General features: G+C 43.6%; 1 protein-coding gene across 6 annotated transcripts in view; it reads left to right on the top strand.

The window, feature by feature from the left end:
* ABHD6 (abhydrolase domain containing 6) overlaps window positions 1-23,477 on the top strand; it is a 68,285-nt gene that overhangs the window by 1,598 nt on the left and 43,210 nt on the right. For 2 of the 6 annotated variants that reach the window (XM_018038385.1, XM_018038381.1), the window contains exon 1: window positions 17,911-18,057. The exons of 2 other annotated variants lie outside the window; for them this stretch is intronic. The gene's annotated coding sequence lies outside the window, so the exon portion shown is untranslated. Of the gene's footprint in view, window positions 1-17,910; window positions 18,058-18,178; window positions 18,360-23,477 lie in introns of those variants that run through there. 2 more of the 6 variants (XM_018038382.1, XM_018038384.1) reach the window with 2 other exon arrangements.

Raw genomic sequence — 23,477 nt, 5'->3', positions numbered from 1 at the left:
TTTCCTGTGCCTTGTACTTCCAAACAGTAAGGTATAAGATGCTCCTGAAAAAAAGGATATGTATATATCCCTCCTTGGAGATTTATAATACACGTTAGCATATTAAATGTCCTAAAAGTCCTGCAAAGCTGGAACAAAGCTGCTAACTATGTTGGAACAGTATGTCCTGAATTTATTGTCCATGGAACCCTTTATTCACATATCTCTTTTTAGTATCTTGAGCTCCATCCACGTTGGGAAACACCATCCTAACTGAGCAGGGACAATCGGATTCCCTCACAGACTTAAGCTGTAGTCCTTGTCAATAGACCCTACTGAAGATTTGCACGTGAGTCATGTGAATGGGCAGATGTGGGGATCAGAGGTTGAGACACGTGGCCCCAGACACCACCGGCAGCCACGGCCATTCACCATGGGTGCTGGTGGGGCAGGAGTCAGTGGAGATAAAGGCTGCCTTAGAAGTTGAGGAAGGCAACATGGGGATTACAGGGGGAGTGAAAGTGTCACAAGTCAGGTTATCCAAAAGCAGCAAAAAAGAAATGAGGGGCCGGTGGGAAAGTTTTTACTCTTGGCAGGTGACATCCTCGTGACTCAAAACAGGTGTTTCCAGTGACTGATGCCATTGCGTGTGCAATAAGGAGCGTGTCCTAGCAATGATCTTGTATAGCATGCAGACTGCTGCAGTCATTATGTTTCACAACTAGCCTGGGGGTTGGGGCAGGGAGTGTGCATTTTATGTAAGGTTGCATAATTGTGACGGATCTCACCTTTGCATGATGGTTTCCAACTGGTGAAGCGGGCTCTGGTTTGGACCTCACACAGCGTCTTCCACACCAGGCTGTGTCTGGACCTCAAGCAGATTGCTCTCGGAAGGCAGTCAGTGCTCTGACTAGAACCCCTCAAAGGCTCTTTGTTTGACATAATAGACCACACTCCTTGTGGTGGCTTCTACCTACTCACCCCTTCAAGGTCACATCCTCTATTCTCTTCTTCCCCCGCTGGCCTCCCGTCACACTGCCTGGCTTTCAGTTCCCGCCGCCAAGCCTTTGCACAGCTGTTCCCTCTATCTGCAGGGCTCTTCCTTTCTTCTGCCTCTCTAAATGCCATTCTCTCCTTGGCCCCCCTCAGCCCATGAGGGGCTTCCCTCTTACTCTCTTTCAAGGAACACAGGTCTTTGGTTCGTGGTATCTGTGATGATGTATTATTATCTATGAGCTCGTGTGTTGTCTTGTCTCTCCACCCCCACCCCCAACAGTTCTCACGGGCAGGGACACCTTCATGTGTCTGTGCTGCCTGGGACAGGACAGGGTGTGTGGCAGATGCTCAGTAAACCTTTGCTGAATGCATGATATAATGCTCTGACTGACTCTGGAGCCTAGCTTCTCTACCACCCAAGGGAGGGTTCTGAGCCAGGGTAACCACGGGAGACCCCAGGCCACTGAGACAAAAGAAATAACAACAGCAACCACTCCATACCATCTGCCTTTCTCGGAGCACTGGGTGCTAAATTCTCACCTAACTCCCTGACCTTGGGAGCAGAGTGGAGCAGGATTCTCACTCTTGGTACTAATGCTATCTGAGACCAAAAAATTCAGTGTTGTCGGGACTGCCCCATGCATTATAGGATGTTTAATAGCATTCTTAGTCTCTATCCGCTAGATGGCAGTAGTACACCCCCCCATCCCGAGTCATGACAGATATGTCTCCAGACATTGCCAAATGCTCCCACAAAGGTGGAGATCACCCCATGCTGAGAATGCTGGAGGTTAAAGCATGCATAATTTCATTTATAGCTGTTCAACCTCAGGTAAGTGTCTAAACCTCTCTGTGCCCATTTCCTCACTTTTGAAAATGGGGATAATTATAGCTCTTACATGTTAGAGCTGTAAAGATTTTGTGAGTTTATAGCTAAAGAGAAGACTCAGCACAGTGTCTGGCCCTTAGGGGTGTTCTATTAGGATGATACTCTATCTTCAGAACAAACTGTGCAGATAAGGAATTGCCATTCCCACTTAACAGATGGGAATACTGAGACCTAGAGATAAAGAAGTCAGGCCCCAGTTGCTGATAGTGAAGTGACATAAAAGGCAGGAATTCAGGTTCTCAGGATTAATTCCCTTTGCCAGATCATGGGTATAAAATGGACCATTAACTCCAGACCTCATGTGACCAGTTGCAAATTCTGAGCTAGTGGTGTTGGAATTAGTGGGTTAGATTCACTAGGGTGGGGCTAGCGTGAGGCAAATGAGGTACTGGCTTGGGTGCAAACTTTAAGGGGGTGCCGAACAACTCAGTAATCAAGATAAATAATATTTTATGCATTGTTTTGAATAATTTAAGAATTATTCAAATTAATGTGGATACATCTATAATGATCAAAGTATCAAAATCTTAAAGACAAGATCCAACCTTGCATTTTCATGATTCTGCCTCATTCAACTCACACTGATCCTGCTCCTGGGATCTGCAGATCTGTGCACTCAGTGGGCACACTTGGGAAGGATGACATTGGAGAAAATAGCACCCTCTTTTGGCTGGTAGTGAACACTGCTCCTTTTCCAGGGAGCCAGTTCCCCTTCTTTGCCCCTTGAAGCAGCAGCATCTCTGTGCTGGAAAAGTCTCTTCTGGCAACACTGTGGTTTTTGCCATGATGCTTTAATGAGGCATCTAGGTTAAAAGGTAGCAGGCAGATCAAATGATGCTGTTGGAGCCCCAGGCCCACCGCTTCCCACTGCCCTCTGCTCTGAGCTGGGTCCTGTTGCTTTTCTTGTTACCGCCTGTGTGAACATGCCCTATGACCTGTCTGCATTTCTATGGAATATGCTAAAGCTGCCTGCTAATAGAAAGTTGGCTTTTCCAGCCTCACCATGAAAAGGGACAGTGAAGAAACAGGGCCAAGGGGCAGTGGGAAACAGGACCAGGAGGCTTCTCACAGCTGCTGACTGGTGAGCAGCGAGCTGGCTGCTTCCTTAACTGCAGTTTCTTACTCTTCTTTTAAAGGTTTGGTAGCTTCGTTTTATTTATGTTTTACTTTTTACTTTGAAATAATTTCAAACATGCATGAAAGTTGCCCAAAAGCCCCCTCACTTACATATCCTTCATCCAGATTTACCAGCAAAACTTTAGCCACATTCACTTTTTCATCGTTCATTTTCTCTAAACATAGATTATTTTTTTCTGAACCTTTGAGAGTAAGTTTGGGAAATTATGACCTTTTACGGTAAACCTAAATCCTATAGGGTGAATTCCCAAGAATAAGTACATTCTCCTACATAATCACAGGACAATTATAAAATATTATAGCAATTATAAAACTTGAAAGTTTAACAATTATATGATATTATTACCTAATCTACAGACCTTATTCAAATTATACCAATTATTCTAATAATGTCCTTTATAGCAGGATTTTCTTTCTGATCTAGAAGCCAATCTAAGATTAAGCATTGTTCTTCGCAGGCTTGTCTCCTTGGTCTCTACTGTGTTTTTCATATCCTTGACATTTTTGAAGTGTACAGGCCAGTTATCTTGTTGAAGCTCCCTCAATTTAAGTTTGTCTGAGGTTTCCCCATGATTGCAATCATCTGATGCATTTTGGGCATGAACACTATGTATGTGTCTCATAGAATTTTGTTTTTATATTCATTTTTATTTATTTTGGCTGCACCGGGTTTTACTTGCAGCAGGTGGGATCTTCAATCTTTGTTGCAGCATGCAGCATCTTTAGTTGTGGCTTGTGGGATCTAGTTCCCTGACCAGGGATGGAACCCCAGCTCCGTGCATTGGGAGTACGGAGTCTTAGCTCCTGGACCACCAGGGAAGTTCCTCTTGGAATGTCTTAAATGAGCTTTTCCTTGTGTTCACAGGGCAGCTATGTGATTTTGAGACACAGGAAGTAGATTGATTTAAAAGCTCTTACTAACAGCTAACATTTATTGAGCACTTGCTGTTTGACACTCCTCTCAGCATTTGTTGATTTGGCGGTTTTTCTCCCCTTGAAACAATGTTATATGTGATGCTTATGTTGAATCACAACAACATAAAACAATAATAGCAGTTACAGACCCTGTTAGGGTATTGAGGGTATTAAGCTCTATTTTAGGCCCCGTATTATACATACTCTTTACATGTGTGTGTGTTGTTGATAAGGTCATATCCGACTCTTTCACGACCCCATGGACTGTAGCCTGCCAAGGTCCTGTGTCCATGGGATTTCCCAGGCAAGAGCACTGGAATGGATTGCCATTTCTTTTTCTAGGGGATCTTCCCAACCTAGGGATTGAACCTGGGTCTCTGGCATTGTCAGGCAGATTCTTTACCACTGACCCACCAGGGAAGCCCCCTCTTTATGTATTCAGTTCAGTTTGGTTCAGTCGCTCAGTTGTGTCTGACTCTTTGTGACCCCATGAACACACAGCATGCCAGGCCTCCCTGTCCATCACCAACTCCCGCAGTCCACCCAAACCCATGTCCATTGTGTCGGTGATGCCATCCAATCATCTCATCCTCTGTCATCCCCTTCTCCTCCTGCCCTCAATCTTTCCCAGCATCAGGGTCTTTTCCAATGAGTCAGCTCTCCGCATCAGGTGACCAAAGTATTGGAGTTTCAGCTTCAGCATCAGTCCTTCCAATGAACGCCCAGGAGCGATCTCCTTTAGGATGGACTGGTTGGATCTCCTTGCAGTCCAAGGGACTTTCAAGAGTCTTCTCCAACACCACAGTTCAAAAGTATCAATTCTTCAGTGCTTGGCTTTCTTTGTAGTCCGACTCACATCCATACGTGACTACTGGAAAAACCATAGCCTTGACTAGATGGACCTTTGTTGGCAAAGTAATGTCTCTGCTTTTTAATATGCTATCTAGGTTGGTCATAACTTTCCTTCCAAGGAGCAAGCATCTTTTAATTTCATAGCTGGAATCACCATCTGCAGTGATTTTGGAGCCCAGAAAAATAAAGGCAGCCACTGTTTCCATTGTTTCCCCATCTATTTGCCATGAAGTGATGGGACCAGATACTAGGTTTTTAAAGCCTCCCTACAACCAAATATTACTACTATCCTCAATTTGCTGTAAGGAATTAGAGTCCCAGAGAGGGTGATTCACTTGCCGCAGATCTCACAGCTAGTAAGGGGCACAGCCAGGACTGTTTGACACCAGAGTCTGAGCACCTGGTCAGTCTACTGTACCATGTCTTCCCTGGTACATAGCAGTGACGTGGCCCCATCAGTATTCCATCTTAGAACACCAACAGCAATCCACGTCCTCCTCCCCGACTCCCTGTAAATATGGAGCTTTCCCCCATTTTCTGAGGCCTTTGAAAACCACGTCAATCATAGAGACAGGGTGAGGAGGATATCTATGAGCAGAAGGTGCCCATCTTTAACCAATTAGTGATTCATGAGTGTCACAGCAGAAACCCCATTTAAGAATGGAATTGTCCCTGCACAGGCAGAACCTGCTCCAGAGTCATCCCCAAACTGGATTTAGGTGCAGGCCAGTCATTCATAGCACGTGGCCTTAAGAAATTAGCCTACTAAGGGTGCAGGGATACAAAGATATATAAGGCAGCTTCTGCCCTTGGGGGACTCAAAAATTGATACTTAATGGGATTTACCTTCGGTTTCAGTGAGTTTTCTGTGCCTCTGAGCTATCATTCTATATACCGTGGCCACAAAACTGTCATGATTTTGAATTACCAATGTAAATCTGGGACCCAAACCTTCTTGAGTCCCATTGGCCACCATTTATCTGGACTATTGTGATTTCTCTGACTGTAGAATCACGGAGGGCGGTCAGCAATTCTGGTTGGCCCAAAACTGAGAGGGGTTGGGTGTTCTTCAGTGTAAAGACAGGGAAAGTCCCAAGCAGATCAGGGTGAATTGGTCACGCTGATGTTGGGAACAGGCGTGGCAGGAGGGGAATGGGTAGGTGGGAGAGGAAAACACTCTCCCAACACTTATTTTGTTAAGAATTTAGTAACACTGAGAAGAAATATATGAATTAAATACTTTATTACCCCTGTTTCACAGAGATTTAAACTGGGACCCAGAGAGAGTAACTTGTCAGAAATGCACATTTAGTAAATGGTAGTCAGGCCTTCCAGAGAGCAATCTGTATTTTCAGCCATTACTTTGCACTGCCTCAGAGGTCTCACGTGTAAACATGATGCAGATAAAGTCTCAAAAAAAATATTTTAAAAGTTGTCCATTTCTGTGAAGCTTAAGAAAATACAGTGTTTCTCTGAATGCCTAAATTGCTGCTTAAATCACAAGTTCCTTTTGGGGAATAAAGAGCATGCAATTTTTTAAAAAGTAAAAAGAAACCATATTGCAAATTAATTGTCAGATTGGAAGCAGACTCTGTTGGAAACAGAAGTGAGTGGAAGTTGCGTTTCCATAGAGACCCAGTCACATCCAACTCGGCAGTGATCGCGAGACATGTAGCCACAGTGATGTGGCTACATCACTAGAATGAGGCTCAGCAAACGCTTGGTTTAGCTCAGTCGTCTTCGTAGCCCTGTGAGGTTGATGCCATTATCAGTTCTTCATCATCGTTCCCTGTCTCTACGTGAAGAAACTCAGGTTTACAGAGAGAGTTAATAGGTGGTAGAGTAGGCTTCATGAAACCAGAGCCCACCATCTTCCCTAGAAATGTGTTCAAGTGATTCAGACACCCAGATCTATTGTTTCCTCATCTGCACCACCATCTGTGGGTTCTCGCCAGCCCAGCAGTCATTAGTCACAATTCAGTACCTACATCCCTGGTTTCCTTGGGGTGTTACATCTCCCCTAATCTAGCCACATGGCTCAGGCCAGATAGGAAAGGGTTTCTTAAACAAGACATAAAAGGCCACTAAATACAAAGGATAATTTAACTAAATTAAAATTAATGTTTTTTAATTCCAAAATACTAAAGAAAGAGATGGACTTCCCTGGTGGCTCCAACGGTAAAAAAAAATCCACCTGTAATGTGGGAGACCTGGGTTGGGAAAAATTGCTCAAGCCCGTTAATCTTGGACATGAAGATTAAGATTGCAGTGAGATGCCATCTTTTGCCCACCAGATTGAAAAAGCCTTATTGTGTCAAGTGCTGGAAAGATCCTAAAGATATTCTCTTATATTGTCTTCTAAAAGTTTACAGTTTTGCCTTATATATTGAAGTCTTAATCTATCTTGTATTACTGTGGGAGAAGTGAGAATCATTAAATTCTGTTTTTTTTCAATGTGAATAATTAATTGTTTTAGCACGTTTTACTTGTCTTCCTTTCCCTGGTGATCTGAAATGACAGCTTTGTCATAAACCAAGTTACCCTATGTACATGAGTATGTTTCTCTGTTTTTTGTTTCGTTAGTGTTTTTATCTATCCTTACCTGAATACGTGGGCTTTCCAGGTGGCTCAAATGGTAAAGGATCCACCTGCCAATGCAAGAAACTCATGCTCAGTTCCTGGGTCAGGAAGATCCCCTGGAGAAGGAAATGGCAACTCACTCCATTATTCTTGCCTGGGAAATCTCATGGACAGAGGAGCATGGTGGGCTACAGTCTGTGGGGTTGCAAAGAATTGGGCACAACTGCAAGGAGATCCAACCAGTCCATTCTAAAGGAGATCAGCCCTGGGATTTCTTTGGAAGGAATGATGCTGAAGCTGAAACTCCAGTACTTTGGCCACCTCATGCGAAGAGTTGACTCATTGGAAAAGACTCTGATGCTGGGAGGGATGGGGGGCAGGAGGAGAAGGGGATGACAGAGGATGAGATGGCTGGATGGCATCACTGACTCGATGGACGTGAGTCTGAGTGAACTCCGGGAGTTGGTGATGGACAGGGAGGCCTGGCGTGCTGCAATTCATGGGTTCGCAAAGAGTCGGACATGACTGAGCAACTGAACTGAAGCAATAACAGCCTGAATACATACTGTCTTAATAACTGTACATTTTAAATAAGCTTGATAGCTACCTTTTCTTCTTCATTGGGAGTATTCTGGCTTTTCTTGGACCTTTGCTCTTCCAATAAATCTTGGAATCAGCTCATCTTTCTTGAAAAGCCCTGTTGAGATTTTAATTAGAATTACTTCTGATTTTGAAGGAAGTATTCCTAATTTTTCATTATTCAGGCTCATATTTGCTGGAAGTTTTTGGTAGATGCCATTTAACTAGTTAAGGAAGTTCTCCACTTAGTTTACTATGAGTTATTGCCATGAGGGACTATTGGATTTTATGTTAAAATCTTGCAACTATTTAGATGATCTTATAATTTTCCTTTTATGTGTTGATGTGGTTAACTACAAGAATGTTTTCCTAACTTGGTTATGAAATATCATCCTTTTATGTGTTGCTGTACTCAGCTTACTAGTATTTTACTTAGGATTTTTACTTCTGTGTGTTTGAGTTATTTATGAGTCATAATTGGTCTGATTGTTTTGGTATCAAATTTAGATTGGCATCATTAAGTGAGTTGGGAATATGTCTTCTCTTTCTATTTTCCAGAGAAACTGATGAAAGAGTAGAATGATCTATCTATTTATTGAGAGTTTAGATATACTTCCAAACTTTCTTAATATTTTTGGACTTAGTTTTCCTTTGATTACAGATTTCATCCATTTCCTTAGTAATAGATTATATATTTTCTGTAGTTTAGAACTGACATATTTTGTTGTTGAATTGAACTCTTTATCATTATACAGTGATCCTCTCCATTCTTAATAATTTTTTTGTTAGTCTATGTTCAGTTCAGTCACTCGGTTGTGTCCAACTCTTTGCGACCCTGTGGACTGCAGCATGCCAGGCCTCCCTATCCACTGCCAACTCCCAGAGCTTGCTCAAACTAATGTCTGTTGAGTTGGTGATACAATCCAACCATTTCATCCTTTATTGTCCCCGTCTCCTCCTGCTTTCAATCTTTCCCAGCATCAGGGTCTTCACCAGTGAGTCAGTTCTTCGCATCAGGTGGCCAAAGTATTGGAGTTTCAGCTTCAGCATCAGTCCTTCCAATGAATATTCAGGATTGATTTCCTTTAGGATGAACTGGTTGGATCTCCTTGCAGTCCAAGGGACTCTCAAGAGTCTTCTCCAACACCACAGTTCAAAAGCATCAATTCTGTGGCGCTCAGCTTTCTTTATAGTCCAACTCTCACATCCATACATGACTACTGGAAAAACCATAGCTTTGACTAGATGGACCTTTGTTGGCAAAGTAATGTCTCTGCTTTTTAATATGCTGTCTAGGTTGGTCATAGCTTTTCTTCCAAGGAGTAAGCGTCTTTTAATTTCATGGCTGCAGTCACCACCTGCAGTGATTTTGGAGTATTAGTCTATGTTATCTAATACTAATTTAGTTACACTACCTTTCTTTTGGATGTTTGTCAGGTGTATAACTTTCTACACTTTTACTTTCAACCTTTCCAAATTCCTATGTTTTAGGAGTACCTCTTGAAACAATGCGTCTTAGAGTTTTGTAACATTCAACTTGACAACTTCTGACTTTTAACTGATGTGTTAATTTATGTTTATTGTGATTATTAGTATATCCGGCCTAATTTTTACTATCTTTTTTTGGGGGGGAGTGTCACTTTTTAATATACTTCTTTTGGGTTGATTGACTTTTTTTTTGTTGTTGACTTATGTCATTTTCCTCCTTCTATTAGTTCAAAAGATATATATGTATGTACGTACATACATATATAGATATATGTCTTACTTTAGTGAATACCACTGACTTTTTAATGTACATTTATTAATGAAGGTGAAAATTAATGTACTAATTCACTTTCTACACAAATGCAAAGGCATTAGGATACTTTAACTTCAATCACCTTTTTTCTGATTTATTGTTCCCAGCATTTTAGTTCTGACTTTGTATTAAATGTACAAATTATATATGATTTTTTGTCATTATTATTGTTTTCTACAGAGAGTTTTGTTTTGATTTGACAATATTAACCTATGTCTTCTCTCATATTTCTCTTTTCAGTTCAGTTCTTAATTGAGTCCAGCTTCTTCTTTCTGAAATGTATCTTAGAAGTTCAGTTAGTCAAGTTTTCTAGTCGTAAAATCACTTTGCTTTAATCTGTATCTCACTCTTATGCTTAAAATGGTGAGTATCCAATTCTCAGGTCTTTGAAGATATTATTCTACTGTTCTTTAGCTTCCAGTGTTGCCATTGAGAAATCTGCTATCTAATTCCTTTTTTTTGTGAGTAATCCTTTTCTTTCTTTCTTTTTTCTTAAAATCTAGCTGCTTTTAAGATCTTTTGTTTTTTAGTGTTCGGCAGTTTCACTACTAAGTTTCTTGGTTTGAATTTCTTATTATTTATCCTGCGTTATATATAGGCTTCCTACATCTGTGGAGTCACATGTTTTTTATGCTTTGGAAATTCTCAGCTATTACTGCTTCAAACTTTGCCTCTCTTTCCTTCTCCCCTTCTTTGATGATTAAATGGAGTTTTAGATCTTCTCAATCTATCCTGTACATTCCATATCTTTTTTCATATTTTTTATGTCATATCATTCTTAGTTGATATATCTGAGTAATTTCTCCAGAGATGTCTTCCAAATCAGTATATTTGGTTAATCATGACCTGTGAGAATACTGGGTGCTCTCTTATAGAGAGCATCCTTATTTGTGCTTGAAGTGAGAACATGCTGCTCCCCCAAGGCTGCTCTAAGCATTCGAGGGTCCTAAGAAATGTGGGCTCTCAGGTGCAGCTTCTTCAATTTCCAGCTCAAGTATTAGTCTCCCAGTATTGTTTATGGATCTGCTGTACATATTTGGTCTAGGGACAACCATGTGTTTCCCTTTTATTTACTGCTCTCTGCCCCCTACTCTTTAGTGTTTTGAGAAAGGTACCTCAGAATATCTGGTCTACCATATGCTGAGATACCATTTGAATTTTAAAAGCCTAAAGATGGCACTGCAAAATTTCATCATGTTTTTGACATATTCCATATTATTGGAACAATTTTGAACCCTGATTTTCTTTCCTTTGTTTGATTTAAAATTAATGACCAGATTGGATTTCTGTTTATCTAAATTTTTTTAAAAAATATCTAGGACGGAGAATTGGGGAATTTCCATTAGAAAACTGCTTCCAGTCTGAAATTGTCAGATTAAAGAAAGTTGGGCCACTGTTGTTTAACCTTCTATGAATCCACTGAGCTGTGATGTTATGCAGCCTTGATTGCTTCATCTTGCCCATAAACAGATAATAAAATGTTTTGTCCAAAGCCTAACTAAAATGTTTTGTCCAAAGTCTGTAAACAATTCCCATAGCAGTCTTCAGATCTACTCATGCTAATAACTGTTGAAATATCCTTCCTTTGTGATTATATGAGCTCTTAGTAGTTACCTCTTTTGTTTTAGTTTCATAATCAAGCCCAGAACTTTGCTAGAAATCAACACCAAGCCTCTCGGTCTCTAGATTTCTGTATCACTCTTTCTATTTGAAGTAGGACCCCTTACTCTAATGAGAGTCTTCTGGCATGACTTACTGAAGATCACTGAATATGTTTCTGAGATAATATCTAAATATCCTTTTGGTTCCCTGGGCAATAATTTCATGACTGGGACTAATTTTTTAGGTTGTTGGGTGTTCTTCCCATGTCCTTTTTTCCTGCCCTGGGCTTGGTTTCCCTCTTTGTGATGTTCTAACCTGACCAAACGGAAGTCTTCCGCTGTGATGAGAATTAAGCAAACAGAAACTGGTAGCTTTGCCTTCCCTTTGCCATCTGTTAGTATTACATGTGCTCGGTTCTTTTTTTAAATTCATCTTGATCTAAATCTGCTTTTAAATGAGACTTTTCTTTGGCAGTCCAGTCTCAACTATTTTGAGTATTAATCTCTCTTGCTTTTTGTTAATCCTTTGGAAAATTTCTATCATTTTCTAACTTATACAGAGGTGCTTGGAAAATCTGGGCCAGAGGGCTAGTTGTGTAGTGTTGGGGAGGAAGAAAATTTTCTCTATACTTCTAAGTTCTTCTTGCTGGTCTAATAATTAAATTGGCATGTAATACATTAACAGAGGAAAATCAAACAAAGTTTAATAACATGTATATATGGGAGAGACTCAGGAGAACTGAGTAACTTGCCAACATGGCCAAAACCCTTACCTTGAATATCATCTTTGGCTAAAGACAACAGAGACTATTTGGAGGTAGTGGTTTGGGACTTCAAAGGGGAGAAGGCAAGTCACATGAAGATGGGAAAGCAAGTGTTGAGTAAATAGGTATTTGTTGGGCCAGGCAGAGACAGTGGACAGAATGGAGTCTTAAGATATGTCTTATGATAACTCTATCCTGGGAACAGGCCTGTTACCTGAATTCTTTAGGGAGCTAAGGGGGAGGTAAAAAGAAAAATTTCCTGAGTCTTCTGTCTCTTAAAAGTAATCAACCTAAATTAATCCTCATGCCAAATAGACATATTTTAGGGTGGCAAATTTTGCTCCCCTACAGCAGTCACACTGTTGTCTTACAGGCTTCTCTTTCCTTCCCATCCAGGATCCTCTCTGACTTAGTGCTGTTCTCAACTGGCATTTTCAACAAACGAATCAATACTTTAAGAACTGATAACCTCCTGATTATTGAGTCCTTCTTTCCACGATCATATGTTACATTCTGACTTATGTTGACTTGTCTCATGATAGAATTTCCTCAACTCTTTCATTGATATATAATAACTCATCCTGTAATTTATACCAGAGTCAAAATATATCCCCTACAACTTTGGTCCTATGCATAAACAGATACTTGACAATTACTTAAGTTACAAATAAATGTCTAAGCAGTATTATGAATTGTTTGTAAAGAAGATTTTTTTTTTTGCCTAAAAATTTCATAGGTTTCTAGTTATAAGCTCTTTTAAGGTGAGACTTTGCCATATCTTTCATAACCAATTATAGTTATGGCAGTAGGCATCTTAGTGGTTAGGATATAAACTGCATTCAGACATACACAACTTGGTTTGGATTCCGGCAGTATCACTTATTAGCAGAGTGATCATGGGTAGATTCACCTCTTTGAGCCTCAATTTCCTCAAATGAGGCTAATTTTCCTTTAAAATGAGGCTAATAGTAGTACCCACCTCATAGGATTTTGGGGATGGTTCATTGAGATAATATATGTAAAGCACTTGAGCACAAAGTGAGACACTCAGGAAGAGCTCAACACATGATCGCTAATTATTATTTGCCTGCTCTGTGCCAGTCATCATGCTGGCCTCTGGGGAGATGGACATGGAAAAGGAATTCACAATCAGTGGAGTCAGGAGTCACTGAAATGAGTAAATACAGCTTCATTTACAATGTGCTGCAGGGATATGGGTGATGAACTAGTTCTTTTTGCATAGGTAATCTGGGAAAACTGCTTTGAGGTGGTGACAGATGAATAGCATTTTGTGCAGGGGGCTCAGTGGTTGGCTTGCAGATGCCATGTGGTAAATTTTTGGAGACTGGATTGTGCGCATTGGCCATAGACCCAGAGATGCTGTCTGGCTGGTATCCATATACATGTGGTATCATGTATTTTTCATTTTTCTCCTATGTGTATTTCCATATGATTTAGCATGTAAGTCTCACCCATGTTGCATTTGTACTTGGCCCAAATTTGTATCTGTTGTTCCTCATAATTCCACCATAGCTTGTGTTTAATCCTTGATCGAATTGTTACTAATATTTCATCTTATTAAAAGACTCTTAAGTCCTTGGGGGCAGGAGGTGTTCTCCCAGAGAGTACGCAGCGTATAGTAGGTCCTTGGTAATGTCTGATGAATGGATGAACTTCTTTGACTGCTGACCCCACCGCTGGCTATGGTATCTTGAGTGAGTATGTTAACCCCTCAGAGCTCTATCTGTCAAGTGGGTTGGCATATCTCCCAGGGTGATTGTGAGGACTAAGTGAGGTGATGCCCAGTGCCCGATCAGTAATAAGCGTGCATTAAACAGTGGTGACCATCAGATCACTCCGTTCTGACTGGCATGCCGCTGAGTCCAGGAGCTTTCCATAGACTGCATGGCAGGGTGAAGCCTGGGGCTGTTTGCTGCACCTGCTGGCAGAGGAGAGGTTTCTGAACTCTTTCCTAATGCTGGGATGAGACCTGTCAGGTAATAAGGAGTTTATACTGAACATGACTGAAGGTGCCTTTTGGAACCTGGATGGCCCCTTGGACTGCTCCCTGTCCTCCCACCCACCCTTGATTGCTCCGTGAGTGTTCAGGGGTTTTACTGACTCGGGGAGGGACCACACATGAGTCCCCTCCTCTCCTCCTGCCTTCTGAGCTTCACTGTGAAATGGAAGCTATTTAAGGCTTCTCTCCCGTCAGTCACCAGGTGGAGAGGAGTCACAGAGAAGGTGACTCCCGTCTGGGGCTCAGTGTATCTAAATATAAAACTCTGGGGAAAAAAAGCCTCTCTGAATATAGAAACTACAGGCCCTAGGAGGCCTCTGGGGCCACAAACTATGAATTAGAAGAAAGATAACTTACCATTTTTAAGGTTTTGGAGAGGAAAAAAGATTAAATTTAAGCTATAAGTGTTTTTACATGTTCAGACCCGCCAAGTGAAGCTTATCGGTGGTTTCGTGGGAACTTCCAGGAAGTCATCCATAAATTTTATTCCCTTATTTATTCTTTCACCCCGTCAGCAGCTGTTTGGTGAATGCTCCCTGAGCCTGAGATTTGCTGATAAATGGTAAGTGAGGATTAAAGGTCAGTTTTAGTCCTTGCTGCCTCTCTGGACCTGTTCTGAGGGTGTTGAAGGACTGCTAGCTTGGAAAGACTTTGGCAGTGAAGAAAATAAGGCCAGAGAAGGTACATGGTCTTTGATGAGTAAATTGTCCCCAGAGCTCTGAGAACAGTTCCATGAAGGAGGTCAGATGCAACTCTTGAAGTCTGAGTGATGAGGTGTCCAACATGCTCCGGCCCCAGCCAGGGAGATTGTCCCATACTCTGGATGCATTCCAGCAGCCCTGACAGGCAGATTTTACAAGGCTTCCAGTGGCCTTGCAGATTCCTCTTTGCTACATTTCTGGTGCTTCTCATCCGTGTCCCATTCTTAGAACTCAAGACCTGCCCAGCTAAGCCAGGTTTTGCCAGGTTGGCAGGCCCAACGCTGCCTTTGTGGTAGATTTTAATGGCCGAGAAAGTCCTGCTTGGTACTGATCACACCTAGGTCTGGAGCAAGAAGCAGGCAAGCCAGGGACTCAGTACAGTAGGAAGACACCTCTGCTGCTGCAGCCACTGCTGCCACTGCACGTGTGCACACACACACGTACGCACGTGCGCGCGCACACACACACACACAAAGAGGCTCAGCACGTAGTAAGTGTTCAGTAAATATTTGTGAAATGAATGAATAAATACTTTAATGGAAGGAGCCCACAGTATAGTGTGGGTTCAAAGGGAATTTAAGGAAGGCTTCCTGGAGGAAGTAGCATTTAAATTGAGGTATGAAAAAGAGGTCCTGATGGGGGGAAAGACTGAGGGCAGAAGAAGAGGGCGTCAGAGGATAGATGGCTGGATGGTGTCACAGATGCAATGGACAGGAACTTGGGCAAACTTTAGAAGTTGGTGAGGGACAGAGAGGCCTGCCATGCTACAGTCCATGGGGTCACAAAGAGTCAGGCACAACTGGGCAGCTGAACAACAATATGGAAGAGAGGAAGGCGTAGCCAGGCCAAGTGGGAAAGGATGAGAGTTCTTGGCAAAGGCTGAGGTGCTAGAGTTCAGCCACAGTGCCCCTGGGGTGCTAGCAAATGCTGCTGAGGGGGTAAACTGAGGCCAGATGTTCAAAAACCTAGGCTTGGTGGCAGATAAACTAGACAGAAACAGTATTTGAGTTTTAATGGGTGATGACTTTTATACACACCTTCCTTCTTTTTTTTTTTTTTTTTTTTGCCTAGTGCGGTTTAATTGTTCTTAAAATGAAGAAATGGCCATAGTGGGGATTTAACCCATGGTGCTTGAAAAATTTATAAGATGGTCATTTTTGCACCCAAGAACTTTGGAGCTAGATGATCTAGGGTTGGGATTCCCAGTTCTGTGCTTTACAGGGCAAGTTCCTTGTCTCAGAAAAGCACAGTGCCCACCTCACAGCATCAAATGAGATGACCCACATAGGGCAGGGTTACTTTGCTTGCCTGTGAACCTGTCTGTCCCTCCAAGCCCTTCCGAGGTAGACATCTAGCCTGAGTCACTGGCGGGTGCAGTGCCCAACAATGCTAGGCACACAATAGGTGTTCAGTAAAACGGCTTGGCGGTAAAGAATCAGCCTACAAGGCAGGAGACAGGGGAGATGTAGGTTCGATCCCTGGGTTGGGAAGATCCTCTGGAGAAGGAAATGGCAACCCACTCCAATATTCTTGCCTGGGAAGTCCCATGAACAAAGGAGCCTGGGGCGCTACAGTCCAGAGAGTTGCAAAGAGTTGGATAAAACTGAGCGACTTGAGCACGCAAATTAAACAATGCCGCAAAGGATTCTGTCATCGTATTGTGGAAGTGCGTGGCCCTTTGGGTTCCAGCCCTCCCCCAGGCCCCAGTCAAAGCTCTGGGGCTGAGGCGGGGTGACTGGGTTCTGCCACCCCTTCCCCGGCACTTGGGGCTGCACAGGGAACACGGAAGGCGCTCTAGGATGTCTAGAGACAGGTTGGTGGGATCAGTTCAGTTCAGTTCAGTCGCTCAGTCGTGTCCGACCCTTTGCAACCCCATGAATTGCAGCACACCAGGCCTCCCTGTCCGTCACCAACTCCCTGAGTTCACTCAAACTCACATCCATCGAGTCGGTGATACCATCCAGCCATCTCATCCTCTGTCGTCCCTTTTTCCTCCTGCCCCCGATCCCTCCCAGCATCAGAGTCTTTTCCAATGAGTCAACTCTTCGCATGAGGTGGCCAAAATACTGAGGTTTCAGCTTTAGCATCATTCCTTCCAAAGAAATCCCAGGGCTGATCTCCTTCAGAATGAACTGGTTGGATCTCCTTGCAGTCCAAGGGACTCTCAAGAGTCTTCTCCAACACCACAGTTCAAAAGCATCAATTCTTCGGCGCTCAGCTTTCTTCACAGTCCAACTCTCACATCCATACATGACCACTGGAAAAACCATAGCCTTGACTAGATGGACCTTTGTTGGCAAAGTAATGTCTCTGCTTTTGAATATGCTGTCTAGGTTGGTCATAACTTTCCTTCCAAGTAGTAAGTGTCTTTTAATTTCATGGCTGCAATCACCATCTGCAGTAATTTTGGAGCCCCCCAAAATAAAGTCTGACACTGTTTCCACTGTTTCCCCATCTATTTGCCATGAAGTGATGGGACCAGATGCCATGATCTTCGTTTTCTGAATGTTGAGCTTTAAGCCAACTTTTTCACTCTCCTCTTTCACTTTCATCAAGAGGCCCTTTAGTTCTTCTTCACTTTCTGCCATAAGGGTGGTGTCATCTGCATATCTGAGGTTATTGATATTTCTCCTGGTAATCTTGATTCCAGCCCAGCATTTCTCATGATGGACTCTGCATATAAGTTAAATAAGCAGGGTGACAGTACACAGCCTTGATGTACTCCTTTTCCTGTTTGGAACCAGTCTGTTGTTCCCTGTCCAGTTCTAACTGTTGCTTCCTGACCTGCATATAGGTTTCTCAAGAGGCAGGTCAGGTGGTCTGGTATTCCCATCTCTCTCAGAATTTTCCACAGTTTATTGTGATCCACACAGTCAAAGGCTTTGGCATAGTCAATGAAGCAGAAATAGATGTTTTCCTGGAACTCTCTTGTTTGTGTCAAATACCAACTTTATCCTCTGGGCTTTACCTTATGGCCTGGGAATGCCGAGGAGCTAGGAGTTCTCGCCCTTGAGCCTCCAAAACGGAACGCGGCAGCCTGGGAGCAGCGCGGGGGCGGAGCCAGCTTTTCTGTCGGAGCACGTAGGCCCGCGCACCGCGCCTTTAAGGCGCCCAGCAGAGGCGGCCCTGGAGCCGAGAGCGGGTGCGGGCGGGAGCGAGAGCGCAGCTGCCGGACCTGAGCTGGGGGCCAGGACCGGGGACAGGCTTCTGGATAGCGCAGGGGTTCCAGACGGCTGAGGTCAGGTGAGGTGGGCGCCGGTCGGGGTGGGAGGCGAGGGGGGTGATGGTGCGCGTTTAGGAGGGAATATCGCCGGGCTCCCCCAGTGGCCCCATGACCTACCCTACACTTCCGAGTCCGGACTGCCTGACCTCTCTCCAGAGGGCACGATGAGAAGGGTTGGAGACCTGTACCTCCCTTTTTTCTCTGTTTCCCCGCCCCAGCGCTCTCCTTTCCAGCGCCTGGATGGAAAGGTTTCACATTCCTGAATCCCTGGTCCCTACTTCCCCGGGGCCGGGCTGCCTGCTGCCCTAAGCACCCGGACAAGGTGAGGACTGGTCGGGGACCTGCACGCTTTCTATTCGGCCTCCCCGCTGCTTGCACTAGCCCCTAGGCCCCCCTTCCCCAGCCCCTAGGCCCCCCCGTCCCCAAGTACCTCGATGGTTTGGAGGCTCTTGCACCCGCGTTCCTCCCACTTTCTGGGGAAGGGCTACAGCTCAGCTGCCCTGCCAGCTGCTGTCATCTGTCTCCATCCTGCCCCAGACATGTGCACCCCTCAAGACCTTTCCCAATCATAACTTACCTCCAAAAGCCTCTCAACTCTTTCTCCACCCTCTCTCAGTTCCTTTGCATCCTCTCCTCCGCTCAACCCGCCAGTCAGGTTGCTGGTCCAACCACCCCGACTGCAACGCCCGGCAACCCCGGCGTCCCCAGGTCTTCTTGGCAGTTGGAAACGCGGATTGTGTAACGCTGGCTGCAGGGCAGCTCGTGCGGGTTGTGCACCCCTGCACCCGCAGAGGAGTAAAGGAGGCCGGGCTGAGGGAGGGAGGAAGAGGTTGTAGACTGAAAGGCTGTGCCCGCAGGCCACTGTATGAATCCTTTTCTGTGCCCGCGGACTGCGTGGTTAAGAAAAGATCTCACCTCTCACTGGACCTGAAATCCCTAATGGCAGACTCCACCTGGCTGGGGTTAAAAATAGCTTCTTATTAATAATAACTGACATACAGTAAGCAAAAACAGGGTGTCAGTCCCTTTCCTAAGCACCTTTGAAAACCTTACCTGCCGAACTCCTACCAATAGCCCCATATGAGGTAGGTGCCTCTATTGTGCCCATTTCTTAGAGGAGAAATGAGAGGGATTCAGTAATGGGTCCTTCCCAGAACACACTGAGTCACCTCAAAGCCCCCATTCTGAACCACTGGGCTTACTTTATTGTAACTAATAAATTTTTATCAACATTTTTTAATATAGAAAGTTAGAAATTACAGAAGTTAATAACCTGTGTCCCTAGCATAAATTAATTTTTCTAAAATTAGGTTTTCATACCAGCAAGGGATCCTTGGTATTCTCTTTAAGAATATCGATGCCCATAGAGGAGAAAGGACTTGCATGAGGCCACAAAGCCTGGAAGTGCCAGGACTGGGGTGCAAAACAGGTCCTGGGATGGTTAATCGGTACTTGCTGGGTTCTCTGATGGCTGCCTCGGCCCTTCAGTCTGGGATCTTGGAGACCCTGCCCACCTCCCCTTCTGCATCGTGATGTCCTTCCTTTTCTGCTTCCTTTGCTCTAACCCAGGCTAGTGAACACACATTCTACCCTTTGCTGCCTTTCTTTAGGTTGTCACCTGCTCTGGGAATGCTCTTCATGGAATCTCTAATGTCTAAATTGTCAAAAGTTCAGAAATAAAACAAGTAAAACCAAGAAATTACCAGAGTAGTAATTAGTTACTATTAAAAATTTATTGTGCACACTCCAAAAAGACAAAACCAGGAGCGTTAAAACCAAAACAGTGGAACGAGGCTCAGGGATAAACTGTTTTAGAGCAGCTTCAGTTCAGTTCAGTTCAGTTCAGTTCAGTCTCTCAGTTGTGTCTGACTCTTTGCGACTCTGTGAACTACAGCACGCCAGGCCTCCCTGTCCATCATCAACTCCTGGAGTTACCCAAACTCATGTCCATTGAGTCGGTGATGCTATCTAACCATCTCATCCCCTGTCGTCCCCTTCTCCTGCCTTCAATCTTGCCCAACATCAGAGTCTTCAAATGAGTCAGCTCTTTGCATCAGGTGTCCAAAGTATTGGAGTTTCAGCTTCAGCATCAGTCCTTCCAATGAACACCTAGGACTGATCTCCTTTAGGATGGACTGGTTGGAACTTCTTGCCATCCAAGGGACTCTCAAGAGTCTTCTCCAGCACCACAGTTCAAAAGCATTAATTCTTCGGCGCTCAGCTTTCTTTATAGTCCAACTATCACATCCATACATGACTACCAGAAAAACCATAGCCTTGACTAGATGGACCTTTGTTGACAAAGTAATGTCTCTGCTTTTTAATATGGTGTCTAGATTGGTCATAACTTTCCTTCTAAGGAGTAAGCATCTTTTAATTTCATGGCTGCAATCACCATCTGCAGTAAAGCAGCTTATATAGTGAGAAAGAAGTGGTGGTTTATTCTTTTCAGTAGTTGGTTGTAATATTAGAATTTTCTTAAATAATAGGGAATTAGTCAATAGTTACCTCATATCAACCTTGGGAAACAGTTCAGGTTTTGCTTATGATTTCTAGGGACATGAGCAAGAACTGACATAAGTGAGTCTTCCAAAATAAGTTAAATTAAGCTTTGTGTGGCTACATTAGTATCAATTGCTCAGGGAATCTTCAAGGCTGGTCTCCATTTGTTTTTGATTTAACAAAACATTACCTACCCCTTAGGGTCTAACTTGTCTGTCCCCTTGAAAACACTCCCCTGATTTCTCCCCTGCTCCCAACTAAAATCTCTTTGTAGCTGGGATCCTACCACCTTCTACTTCCATAATGGTGTTTGGAAAGTTCTGCAGCACACATCTGCCTTGCCCTCTTGGGTGTAGTCGTGCTGTTAGGATTACTAGTGTTCCTCAAGACTCCTCTTCCCACCTGCCTCGTGAAGCCCCAGGACAGAGAGAGAGGTCCATGGGGGATGGGCTGGTTTCTGAAGTAAGGATAAGCTCAGAATTTCTGAAGCTTGCAGCCCCAAACTCCCTTCATTGAGCTGCAGCTGATCACAGGGAGAATCACTCAGTGAGGTACTGAATATTATAACTACATGTTTGTTCATAACCCTGAGGGGTCCCACCCGAAAAATCAGAGAGACTCAGGTCCAAATCCCACTTCTACCACTGGGTAGCTTTGTGGCTGTGGGCCAGTTACCCAGCCTCTTTGAGCCTCAGCTTCTGGTAATAATACCTATTTTGGAGAAGGCAATGGCACCCCACTCCAGTACTCTTGCCTGGAAAATCCCATGGACGGAGGAGCCTGGAAGGCTGCAGTCCATGGGGTCGCTGAGGGTCGGACACGACTGAGTGACTTCATTTTCACTTTTCGCTTTCATGCATTGGAGAAGGAAATGGCAACCCACTGCAGTGTTCTTGCCTGGAGCATCCCAGGGACGGGGGAGCCTGGTGGGCTGCCATCTATGGGGTCGCACAGAGTCGGACACGACTGAAGTGACTTAGTAGTAGTAGTAGTAGTTAGAAGGCAGTGGTGTGATTTAGATAAAGTAAAGCACAGGGCCCAGCACATGATAAGCACTTAGTAAGTACCTATTAGTATGGAGAGTGGCCACTACTTTGAATTATTGGAGAATTATTAACTCATTACTATATGGCTTATACTAATTTTACTTAACGATGGGTCAGGGGAGTTCAGGCCAAGAAGAGGTAAGCATTTTTTGTGCTCGGAAAGGCCTGCCTATGAGAATGTCTTCAACTGCATATCATTCGTTGCCTTTACAATGCAATAAATTTGCCTATTTTTTAAGCTTTAAAAATTTATGACCTTCTAGCTCTATGAGAATCTGAGTTACCTAGAATGAATGTGTGAATGTGATTTGTGCATTTATAAGTGATTATGAAACTTAATGATAGGAGGGAATAAAAAAAAACTTAGAGATGACCTTGGTTTGCAGTGTGTGTGGTTGGTTCAGGCCTATCTTGGGGTCAGAGGTTCGATTCAAAGGTTACCTTGGTTTGGAGGAAAAGAAAGCAAATGAATGCTTTATCCTAGTAGGCTAGTGAACTGCTGAGACTGTGGAAATCCACTTCCATGTGCCATATGCTTTTCCAACTCCTGGTTATTCTGACAACTAGATCAGTCATTACAGTGGTGGTGAGTGTTCAAAAGAGGCCAGGAATGTCACCTTCAAAGCTAGTGTTTGGAATTTGATGGGAAGCTAGTTCTGCAAATTAAAAAAAAAAAAATTTATTTAAAAATTTCTCCTAAATTGATTCTTTACTGGAATATGTTAGGATTCCATTTGATAATTAAAGGACTGTCGAGTTTAGATGTTGCAAGACATAAAGTCAGCACAATATTGTAGAGCCATTATCCAGCCCCCACCCAAAAAAAGACAAAGTTTTGTAAGTTTCACAGTTGTATGAAATTTAGCAGCTGTACAGCTTTTCTTTATTTCTATGACCCTGCAGGGACATAAACCACTTTTTATACTGTCCTTTACAATTAGACAGTAAAGTGTCTGCCTGCAGTGCGGGAGACCTGGGTTCGATCCCTGGGTTGGGAAGATCCCCTGGAGAAGGAAATGGCAACCCACTCCAGTACTCTTGCCTGGAAAATTCCATGGACTGAGGAGCCTGGTAGCCTCATGTCGCAAAGAGTCGGACATGACTGAGCGAGTTCACTTTCTTTCTAGCCACATATGGCTATTAAAGTTAAATTAATTCAGATTAAATAAAATGTACAATTCTGTTCTTCAGTCACACTAGCCGCGTTTCAAGTGCTTATGTGCCATGTGGCCAGCAGCTACCATATTAGGCAGAGCAAACAGAGAACTAACGTTTCTTTGTTCACAGAAAGTGCTATGGGAGGGACTTCCCTGGTGGTCCAGTGATTAAGACAGCGCTTCCTACGTAGGGGGCCCTAGTTCGATCCCTGATCGGGAAATTAAGATCCCACATGCTGCATGGTGTAGCCAAAAAAAAAAGAAAAAAGTCCTATAGGATAGCACTCTTTAGATCTATAAGGCTATGGGAAAGTCACATGATTATGGAGTTAAATTCCCTTCTTTCTGGCAAGTCATCTACAGGCCAAGTGAGTGTGCAGAGAATGTTTTATTGTTAAGAATGAAGATGTTAACAAATCTCCTTAGCCTCATTTTGGCTAAATGGCTTGCTGGCTTTTAACAATGCCAGATTCAAAGGATGGGGGAGAAGGGAGAATCAAAGGAAATGTCTCTGGGCAGTGCATCTGGCTGCCTGTTAGAACCTTCTCTGACCTCTGCACCAGTCAAGCTGAATCTGAATCTCTGAAGGTGGGGCCTAGGAATTCCAGGAATCTGTTTTGTTTTTTTTTTTTTTAAGCTCCCTGGGGGTATTGTGCAGCCAGGGTTGAAAACCTGGCAAGGTATGTGTGTGGAATCTGGAAAGATGGTATGGATGACCCTATTTGCAGCGCAGCA

The sequence above is a fragment of the Capra hircus genome, chromosome 22 (assembly GCF_001704415.2).
Source record: "Capra hircus breed San Clemente chromosome 22, ASM170441v1, whole genome shotgun sequence".
NCBI lineage: Eukaryota > Metazoa > Chordata > Mammalia > Artiodactyla > Bovidae > Capra > Capra hircus.
This window is presented reverse-complemented; position numbering and strand designations above follow the sequence as displayed.